At 39.2% G+C, this 9,639-nt stretch overlaps 1 long non-coding RNA gene across 5 annotated transcripts; it reads right to left on the reverse strand.

Annotated features, from left to right (window-relative positions):
• Positions 1-628: 628 nt before the first annotated feature.
• On the reverse strand, positions 629-3,760 carry LOC109746101 (uncharacterized). Of its 5 annotated transcripts, none has more exons than XR_012184350.1 (3): positions 3,334-3,760; positions 3,117-3,173; positions 629-2,953 (listed from the first exon to the last, which is right to left on the reverse strand). It is a non-coding gene; the product is annotated as an uncharacterized lncRNA (long non-coding RNA). The 5 variants fall into 5 exon arrangements; XR_005756613.1 differs by having other exon boundaries at positions 629-2,465; positions 2,713-3,173; XR_006663796.1 differs by having other exon boundaries at positions 629-2,279; positions 2,374-3,173.
• Positions 3,761-9,639: the final 5,879 nt, after the last annotated feature.

Genomic DNA, 9,639 nt, shown 5'->3' on the forward strand with positions numbered 1-9,639 from the left:
GCAAGGTCATAACGGCCGATGCTGTTGTTTGCCATCGAGGTTAATTGCATCCCATGTCTTACAGTATTTCACATCATTTGTGCAATTGCAGTTTAACTTCTGACATTTAATGGTTGCCTGTAGGTACACATGTCAGTGGTACTGATCCACGCTTCGACCCGGTGGAACATCTCGCCTCCGCCACCGCTGACTTTGGGCAGGCTTTGGACAAGATGAAGTGCCCCAGCAACTACCTCCCAGAACTTACCAAGTATGTACTCACCAGTTCAATCTTACCAATACCAGTTGCAATTAATGGCTATGTTTTATACGGTCGATGTATTAAACATGTTGTAGTAAACATGCCTAACACGTTTTAGCTATTTTCCATATCTTTTTATAGACAACTGGGCCATTCTCTGCTCTGGCAGCACCTACCTTGTGATATTTGATACGTCCATTTTGCATCATGCTTTTATATCGATATTTATTGCATTATGGACTGTTATTACACATTACTAGATCACTGATGGCGCGCGTTGCTGCGCCTGTCCATTTGTACAACTAAATGATAGGAATTTTTGTAAATATATTATCACATGAAACATATTAAATTTGCATAAACATAACCATAAATTAGTCTGTAATATGAGGAAATCTCATATACACACGGTAAAATCATGCTTCACATATTCAAATTGGCTGGGTATAAAATATATACAACAATTTAGATTGTAAATACAACTAATCAGTACTACCAAGACAAAATAAGCAATAAGCCATAGATTGTATACATGGTGCATTTTCAAACTCTTCACAGGCCTCTACTAAAGGGTCACCATATTGAGAAATAAAGAATTTGGTGAGAGCCTAAAGGGCCACCATGTTCGGAAACAAAGAACTGGGTGGGCCTGATGCACCTAGCCATTTCTCACAGAGTTCACACATTCATGTGATAAGAGTGCTAACAAGGATTATAATTTTTTAGAATTATCAAATAAAAATATCCTCCATAATATGGATATGCATGTACTAATCATATAATTCATTTTTGTTTGCTTGTTTTATTAAAGACCGGCCAGGCGGTAAGAAAGTGACAGACCGACAATTCCATTCGATACATGAAAAGCCTTACCAAGACATCAGCATGGAAAACGGTGTCGCTAGACTTGTATGAATTAAATATAATCCAAATTGAAATGTCAACCAATCAGCAACCAGGCTGTGGCATGACAACATAACTGATATAGCAAGTAACATCTTGTCTCTTGTGTAAGAGAAAAACAAAGAGTATTAGAACGAAAGTTAACTGGAATAAATGCGAAGATGTGTAATAGGTCAGTACACCTAGCATGCAACCCGTGCGTCAATGCATTAGTGTACTAAAATTAATTTCAGCAAAGAGTCAATCAAATACTTTTTATTGAAATGATACTTGAATCCTCTTCAACAACTTCATCTGGCAACTACCAAACTTTCTGCAATAATGTTGAATAAGTTTGAGCATAACAGTCTATATCCTGATTGGCACCCTCGCTTCTTGTATATACCTCGGAACTGTAGTAAGCAACATGAGTATTTATGAGGACCAGCAGAACCAAAGGGAATGGACTTTTGTGTTCTTGAGGCTAGCTTATAAGGTTCAGTCGTGTTCGCCAGACAGACAGTTGCCGTGGCATCACATGGTAAAACTTAGATTCCGAGTCTGCACTCCAGTAATAGCAGAGACACTCGTGAATTAGAAAGCAAAAAACTGTACTAAAGTTATAATCTTAATGTAGTACTATTGCTGCTCATAACTGGAAAAGGGCCGATTTAGAGAAAGATAATCTACAGGATGCGCAAAATAAAATTTGGATGTTGACATATATTGCAACAAAATTCAAGACATTCATAGACTCTAGTATATTGTACTTGCTTATTTGCTAGATCAAATATATATAGCAACTGGTTTCTTTCAGGCACTTAATCAGCTATTTATGGAACATGGAAATAAAAACTGTAGGAAATGAGAAAAATGGTAAGTACTAAATGTTTCCAGCTGTGGGACTCCAGAATCATGTATTTACGTTGGAACTAAGTTGGTGCTCCAATGCTATCTTAGGGTCCATCTGAAACTCAATATATGATACACATAGAAGACTTCTGAGTTATAATATGGAAGGAATTGTTGAATTAGAAATTAGAATTACGTAAAGTAGTCGATACCTAGAGATTTATAACATAAAAAATTGTACGTGCGACGGATTTACGATTAGATGGTTTGAATGTTTTCTCCATGCTCGCATAGGCCTCCTACACTAAAAGTAGATAAGTCAAAATACTATTACATGTGTCGCCTATTAGGTCCCACATTCAAACGAACTGAAGTCATTAAAAATCTAGCAAAATTACATTGTAATCTCCTTTGCGACGATTCCCAAAGCAACACGCATGCATAGTGGGAGATGAGGACTGGCGACACACTGATACAACAAGGCAATACACTGCCGAAGTAAAGAACAGTGGAACTTATTTCAAGCCTAATTGGACGGAACAAAAAGGACAAACACATAGAACATTGAGAATTCTACCAAAAATATGATGAAAACTTTTCCTTGATATAAATTTAATCATAATAAATTTGAATCTATGAAAGAAACTTGGAGGAATTACATAGTAATATAAACTATGAAATTACCATTGAAGTGAGCAAACGAATGAATTTGATTTGGGAGATTTCAAGTTGCATACCTGTATAGAGTAAAATGCTCGGATGACACAACAATTCTGGAGAAAAATGATTCATGTAATCGTGCAGCAGCAACCAAATACAGGCCGACAGTAACACTATCGTCCACTTGTATCAAAGATTGAAGTATGCTTCATGAAATAAAACTCGGAGCAGGCAACTTCTTGTGTGTAGCACCAAAACATGATCATTATTAAGAAACCTGTCCTGCCTTTTCTAGTTGGTCGCTTCCACGCAAGAAAACTGAATAGAACATTAATAAATACAAGTGCAGAACAAAACTATGAGGATGATAGCATCATGTTACTAAAACTGAACAGAGGAAACCATCCTTATATTTTGTAACAACCAATTAACTATATTAATAAAATGGCGCCATTGCAAAATTATGGGAAAGATACCGTACATGAACATTAGTTTCCTCCAGAAATATTTCCTTTACTTCATAGCACAAAGTTTGGACCTGCAAATTTCTCCATTAGTATAGGAGAAAAGTCACAGATTCAATGAAAATATTGTATGCTTTTCAAAACAAAATAAAAATGAAATATTGTACGGACGCGAGTGCAAGACAATGAGAAACACAGTTTTGGAAAATTGTACGAATGTGATTGTATGGTCACCTTGGGAGGAGGGTTTGACATCAACGTCCATAGGAGAAGGTGTCATGTCCTGCAGATAAGTGCCCCAAATCCCTTGATGCGCTTATGGCACGTTCGTCCTGGTTGTGCACCTACAAGGGGCTCCAGAGCCACAAGGCCAGTGGCATAGGATCTTCCTAGAGGGATGGATGGCAGGGGTGGTCGCGTTCCACCTTGAAGGACGGCTCCGAGCACACCGTCGTCGTAGGCAAATCAGCGGAGATGGCGCCGCCGTTTCACTATGCGTGCTGCCGCTAGCGGTCAAGAACGAGTGAGGGGGGCCGCTGGTCGGGGTCGAAGTTGTGGTCGGCGGCGCTGCTAGGAAGGATCCGCGCAGCCGCCTAGATTGGGAGGAGAGGAGAGAGGTCGGGGAGAGGAGGAGTCGAGGAGAGGGGTTGTGCGAGCCCGCGTATCGATCCGCTTTGGGTGAGGAGAGGAGACTCAGTACAGCCCATTGGGCCCAATTTAACACAGAACGTCCAAAAAAGCTACCGGAGCAGCGGCCCAGTAAGGTGTGGGATCGATATTAGCGAACGAAACGAGATTAGGCGCGATTCACACCTAATCCGACGGCCAAAAATGCTTAATTTGACGATAGGACGGCAGGGGACGTTGATGGCCTGAGAGGGCTGGAAAAGTGTGCAGTTTTAATGTATCTAAATGTCACAATACTTATGCCTTTTCTCTCTTATTTTACAAGGTTTACATGAAGAGGGAGAATGCCGGCAGCTGGAATTCCTGGCTGAAAAAGGAACAAATATTAGAGACCTATTCTGCACAACTCCAAAAGTCCTGAAACTCCACGAAAATCAGTTTTACAATATATTAAAAATATTTGGCGAAGAAAGCACCAGAGGGGGGCCATCCACTGTCCACGAGGGTGGAGGGCATGCCCTACCCCCTGGGCGCGCCCCCTGCCTCGTGGGCCACCTGGAAGCCCCCCGATGCCCATCTTCTGATATAAGGTGTCTTTTGCCCTGAAAAAAATAAGAAGGAAGCTTTCGGGACGAAGTGCCGCTGTCTCGAGGCGGAAACTTGGCGGAACCAATCTAGGGCTCCGGCGGAGCTGTTCTATCGGGGAAACATCCCTCCGGGAGGGGAAAATCGTCACCATCGATCCTCTCATCGGGAGGGGGTCAATCTCCATCAACATCTTCACCAGCACCATCTCCTCTCAAACACTACTTCATCTCTTGTATCCGATCTTTGTCTCAAAACCTCAGATTGATACCTGTGGGTTGCTAGTACTGTTGATTACTCCTTATAGTTGATGCTAGTTGGTTTATTTGGTGGAAGATTATATGTTCAGATCCTTTATGCACATTAATACCCCTCTGATTATGAACATGAATATGATTTGTGAGTAGTTACGTTTGTTCCTGAGGACATGGAAGAAGTCTTGTTATAAGTAGTCATGTGAATTTGGTATTCATTCGATATTTTGATGAGATGTATGTTGTCTTTCCTCTAGTGGTGTTATATGAACGTCGACTACATGACACTTCACCATTATTTGGGCCTAAGGGAAGGCATTGGGAAGTAATAAGTAGATGATGGATTGCTAGAGTGACAGAAGCTTAAACCCTAGTTTATGCGTTGCTTCGTAAGGGGCTGATTTGGATCCATATGTTTTATGTTATGGTTAGGTTTACCTTAATTCTTCTTTCGTAGTTGCGGATGCTTGCGAGGGGGGTTAACCATAAGTGGGATGCTTGTCCAAGGAAGGGTAGTACCCAAGCACCGGTCCACCCACATATCAAATTATCAAAGTAACGAACGTGAATCATATGAGCATGATGAAAACTAGCTTGACGATAATTCCCATGTGTCCTCGGGAGCGCTTTACTTTATATAAGAGTTTGTCCAGGCTTGTCCTTTGCTACAAAAAGGATTGGGGCACCTTGCTGCACCTTGTTTACTTTTGTTACTTGTTACCCGTTACGAATTACCTTATCACAAAACTATCTGTTACCGATAATTTCAGTGCTTGCAGAGAATACCTTACTTAAAACTGCTTGTCATTTCCTTCTGTTCCTCGTTGGGTTCGACACTCTTACTTATCGAAAGGACTACGATAGAACCCCTATACTTGTGGGTCATCAAGACTCTTTTCTAGCGCCGTTGCCGGGGAGTGAAGCGCCTCTGGTAGGTGGAATTTGGTAAGGAAAAATTTATATAGTGTGCTGAAATTTGCTGTCACTTGTTACTATAAAAATAATCCTTTTAGGGGCTTGTTCGGGGTATCTTCACCCCGACCAGTAGAGCAAAGAGTTGCTCCTCAACCTACTGAACCTACTGAAAATGTTTACTTTGAAATTCCTTCAGGTATGATAGAGAAACTGCTAGCTAATCCTTTTACAGGAGATGGAACATTACATCCCGATATGCACCTAATCTATGTGGATGGAGTTTGTGAATTATTTAAACTTGCAGGTATGCCCGAGGATGTTATCAAGAAGAAGGTATTCCCTTTATCTTTGAAGGGAAAGGCATTGACATGGTTTAGGCTATGTGATGATATTGGATCATGGAACTACAACCGATTGAATTGGAATTTCATCAGAAGTTTTATCCTATGCATCTGGTTCATCGTGCTCGTAATTATATATATAATTTTTGGCCTCGCGAAGGAGAAAGTATCGCTCAAGCTTGGGGGAGGCTTAAGTCAATGTTATATTCATGCCCAAATCATGAGCTCTCAAGAGAAATTATTATTCAAAAAATTTATGCTCGGCTTTCTCTCAATAATTGCTCCATGCTCGACACTTCTTGTACTGATTCTTTTATGATGAAGACTATTGAATTCAAATGAGATTTATTGAAAAGAATTAAACACAACTATGAAGATTGGGAACTCGACGAAGGTAAGGAGTCAGGTATAACACCTAAGTTTGATTGTGTTAAATCTTTTATGGATACCGATGCTTTTCATGAATTTAGCACTAAATATGGACTTGACTCTAAGATAGTAGCTTCTTTCTGTGAATCATTTGCTACTCATGTTGATCTCACTAAGGAGAAGTGGTTTAAATACCATCCTCCCATTGAAGTAAAAGTAGTTGAACCTATTAAAGTTGAAGAAAAGACTATCACTTATAACGTTGATCCTGTTGTTCCTACCGCTTATATTGAGAAACCACCTTTCCCTGTTAGAATAAAGGATCATGCTAAAGCTTCAACTGTGGTTCGCAAGAGTAATGCTAGAACACCTACACCCTCCGAGCAAATTAAAGTTGAACCTAGTACTGCTATGGTTAAAGATCTCTTGGTCGATAATTTTGATGGGCATGTTATTTACTTCTGTGATGAAGCTGCTAGAATCGCTAGACCCGATACTAAAAATAAACATAGACCTGTTGTAGGCATGCCTGTTGTTTCTGTTAAAATAGGAGATCATTGCTATCATGGCTTATGTGATATGAGTGCTAATGCGAGTGCAATACCTCATTCCTTATACAAAGAAATTATGCATGATATTGCACCTGCTGAGATAGAAGATATTGATGTTACAATTAAGCTTGCCAATCGAGATACTATTTCACCAATTGGGATTGTTAGAGATGTTGAAGTCTTGTGTGGGAAAGTTAAATATCCTACTGATTTGCTTGTTCTTGGTTCCCCACAAGATGCTAGAGGCAGACTCCTGGCACTTATCACTCCTTAGATGAAGCAAGACAAGAGTGAGCCCGCTAAGGGACAAGTATGACTCAAAAAATGATGGCAGATTTTTATGGAAACGATTATATTTGAGTATATTGTATCATTGGGTTTGTCATTGTCGATAGCTATTCTTGTCGCCGTTAGGGACCCTTCTTGAATACTGTTAATGCTAAGATAGACTGCGAAAAGGATATTGTTACTGTTGGTTTAGGGGATATGTCTCATGATTTTAATTTTGCTAAATTTCGTAGACAACCCCATGATAAAGAATTGCCTAGTAAAGATGAAATTATTGGTCTTGCTTCTATTGTTGTGCCTCCTAATGAACCTTTAGAACAATATCTGCTAGACCATGAAAATGATATGTTTATGAATGAAAGAAGGAAAATAGATGAAGTATTCTTTAAACAGGGACCTATTTTGAAACACAACTTGCCTGTTGAAATTCTAGGGGATCCTCCTCCACCCAAGGGTGATCCCGTGTTTGAGCTTAAACCATTACCTGATACTTTAAATATGCTTATCTTGATGAGAAGAAGATATATCCTGTTATTATTAGTGCTAACCTTTCAGAGCAGGAAGAAGGGGAATTATTGAAAACTCTGAAGAAGCACTGTGCTGCTATTGGATATACTCTTGATCTTAAGGGCATTAGTCCCACTCTATGCCAGCACAAAATAAAATTGGAAAAGACGCTAAACCGGTTGTTGATCACCAACGACGGTCAAATCCTAAGATGAAAGAAGTGGTAAGAAATGAAATACTAAAGCTTCTGGAGGCAGGTATTATTTATCCTGTTGCTGATAGTCAGTGGGTAAGTCATGTCCATTGTGTCCCTAAGAAGGGAGGTATTACTCTGGTTCCTAATGATAAAGATGAATTGATCCCACAAAGAATTGTTATAGGTTATAGAATGGTAATTGATTTCCGCAAATTAAATAAAGCTACTAGAAAGGATCATTACCCTTTACCTTTTATTGATCAAATGCTAGAAAGATTATCCAAACATACACATTTTTGCTTTCTAGATGGTTATTCTGGTTTCTCTCAAATACCTGTGTCAAAAGAGGATCAGGATAAGACCACTTTCACTTGCCCTTTCGGTACCTTTGCTTATAGACGTATGCCTTTTGGTTTATGTAATGCACCTGCTACCTTTCAAAGATGTATGACTGCTATATTCTCTGACTTTTGTGAAAAGATCGTTGAGGTTTTCATGGATGATTTCTCCATGTATGGAACTTCTTTTGATGATTGCTTAAGCAACCTTGATCGAGTTTTGCAGAGATGTGAAGAAACTAATCTTGTCTTAAATTGGGAGAAGTGTCACTTTATGGTTAATGAAGGTATTGTCTTGGGGCATAAAATTTCCGAAAGAGGTATTGAAGTCGATAAAGCTAAAGTTGATGCTATTGAAAAGATGTCGTGTCCTAAGGGCATTAAAGGTATAAGAAGTTTCCTTGGTCATGCCGGTTTTTATAGGAGGTTCATTAAAGACTTCTCAAAAATTTCTAGGCCTCTGATTAATCTCTTACAAAAAGATGTTCCTTTTGTCTTTGATGATGATTGTGTAGAAGCATTTGAAATACTTAAGAAAGCCTTGATTTCTGCACCTATTGTTCTGCCACCTGATTGGAATTTACCCTTTGAAATTATGTGTGATGCTAGTGATTATGTTGTAGGTGTTGTTCTAGGACAAAGAGTTGATAAGAAATTAAATGTTATCCAATATGGTAGTAAAACTCTAGACACTGCCCAGAGAAATTATGCTACTACTGAAAAAGAATTTTTAGCAGTTGTATTTGCTTGTGATAAGTTCAGACCTTATATTGTTGATTCTAAAGTAACTGTTCACACTGATCATGCTGCTATTAAATATCTTAGGGAAAAGAAAGATGCTAAACCTAGACTTATTAGATGGGTTCTCTTGCTACAAGAATTTGATTTGCATATTATTGATAGGAAGGGAGCTGAGAACCTCGTTGCAGAAAACTTGTATAGGTTAGAAAATGTTCTTGATGACCCACTCCCTATTGATGATAGTTTTCCTGATGAACAATTAACTGTCATAAATGCTTCTCGTACTGCTCCATGGCATGCTGATTATGCTAATTACATTGTTGCTAAATTGATACCACCTAGTTTCACATACCAGCAAAAGAAAAAGTTTTTCTATGACTTGAGACATTACTTCTGGGATGACCCACACCTTTATAAAGAAGGAGTAGATGGTGTTATTAGACGTTGTGTACCTGAGCATGAACAGGAACATATCCTACGCAAGTGTCACTCCGAGGCTTATGGAGGACACCACGCCGGAGATAGAACTGCACATAAGGTATTGCAATCCGGTTTTTATTTGCCTACTCTTTTCAAAGATGCCCGTAAGTTTGTCTTGTCTTGTGATGAATGTCAAAGAATTGGTAATATTAGTAGACGTCAAGAAATGCCCATGAACTATTCACTTGTTATTGAACCATTTGATGTTTGGGGCTTTGATTATATGGGACCGTTTCCTTCCTCTAATGGGTATACACATATTTTAGTTGTTGTTGATTACGTTACTAAGTGGGTAGAAGCTATTCCAACTAGTAGTGCTGATCATAACACCTCTATTAAGATGCTTAA

The sequence above is a fragment of the Aegilops tauschii genome, chromosome 5 (genome assembly GCF_002575655.3).
Source record: "Aegilops tauschii subsp. strangulata cultivar AL8/78 chromosome 5, Aet v6.0, whole genome shotgun sequence".
Lineage (NCBI taxonomy): Eukaryota > Viridiplantae > Streptophyta > Magnoliopsida > Poales > Poaceae > Aegilops > Aegilops tauschii.